This window comes from Gopherus flavomarginatus (genome assembly GCF_025201925.1).
Source record: "Gopherus flavomarginatus isolate rGopFla2 chromosome 11 unlocalized genomic scaffold, rGopFla2.mat.asm SUPER_11_unloc_1, whole genome shotgun sequence".
NCBI classification, from domain to species: domain Eukaryota; kingdom Metazoa; phylum Chordata; order Testudines; family Testudinidae; genus Gopherus; species Gopherus flavomarginatus.
Genome location: NW_026114602.1, coordinates 1,732,268 through 1,733,598, shown reverse-complemented (window position 1 = coordinate 1,733,598; position 1,331 = coordinate 1,732,268). Strand labels below are relative to the sequence as shown.

The 1,331-nt window shown below is 47.9% G+C and overlaps 1 pseudogene; it reads right to left on the bottom strand.

The window, feature by feature from the left end:
- On the bottom strand, window positions 1–989 carry LOC127040903 (olfactory receptor 10A4-like; annotated as a pseudogene).
- Window positions 990–1,331: the final 342 nt, after the last annotated feature.

The following is a 1,331-nucleotide window of genomic DNA, read 5'->3' as shown; positions in this document are numbered from 1 at the left end:
TTAACTAACTCTATCATTCATTCTCTGATTTCTCCAGTTGTGTGAAAAGATACTCTTTTCTATTGTTTTTCTAAAGGCTCCCTTCATCTCTTTGTTCCTCAGAGTGTATATTATGGGGTTCAACACTGGGGTCACAACTGTGTACATGAGGGAAATCATTTGATCACTCTCTGGGGTGGAGATAGACTTGGGCCTCAGGTAGGTGAAAAGGGCTGTTCCATAGAACAAAGTCACCACCATGAGGTGGAATGAGCAGGTGGAGAAGGCTTTACGCTTTCCCTCTGCTGATGACAGCTTGAGGATGGTGGAGATAATGCAGATATAGGACACGGTTATCAACATAAAAGGGCCCATGATGAACAAAACTGACACAGTCAAGACCACAATTTCATTTTTGGACGTGTCAGTGCATGCCATCTTTACCACCGGTGGTATGTCATAGAAGAACTGATGGATGCGGTTGGAGCCACAGAAGGGCAGGCTGAAGATTAATGTGGTCTGAACTACTTCCACCGAGATGCTGAAGGTCCATGAAGCAGCCATGCGCTGTGCACACACCGACCACTCATGATGGTTCTGTAGTGCAAGGGGTTACATAAGGCTATGTAGCTGTCGTACGCCATGCTTGCTAGAAGGCAGCATTCTGTGAGGCGCAGGATGGTGAAGACATACATCTGTGCCGCGCAGCCCACAATGGTGATGGTCTTTTGCTCCACGAGAAGGTGAGTGAGCAGCTGAGAGACCACTCTGCTGGTGTAGCAAACTTCCAAGGACAGGTTCAGTAGGAAGAAATACATGGGGGTATGAAGTGATGGATTTATCTTTATAAGGAGGATAATGAGCAGGTTCCCCATCAGAATGACCAGGTAGGTGAGCAGAAACACCAGAAACGGAAGTATTTGGAGTCTTGTAAGGTATGAAAACCCCACCAGGATGAACATATCAGAAATGGTCTGGTTCTCATCAGGCTCTCTCTCAGAATATGTCATCTGCAGGGGTGATGTAGGGGACTGCGGAAGACTGTGTCGCGGCCTAGCTAGTGTATTTCCGCTTTCTCGGTGGCCTTGTGGAAAGCCCGTGCTTGCTAAGCGGCCGGTCATTGTAGGACATGGCATGTCAGTTATAACTTGCTTTTAACTGGTTGAAACCAGTTTGCATGGCCTTAGACCAAAGGGCGTACACCGCCCGTGGAAAGTCCCTGGCCTTTGGCCAAGGGGCGAACATAGCCTGTGGGAAGTCCCTTTTTGCATATATATGAGTTGCTTTTGTATTGTATATATATATAGCTGTATGCTCCCGGTCCCTCCCTTGGACTCCGACCCAGACCGAGC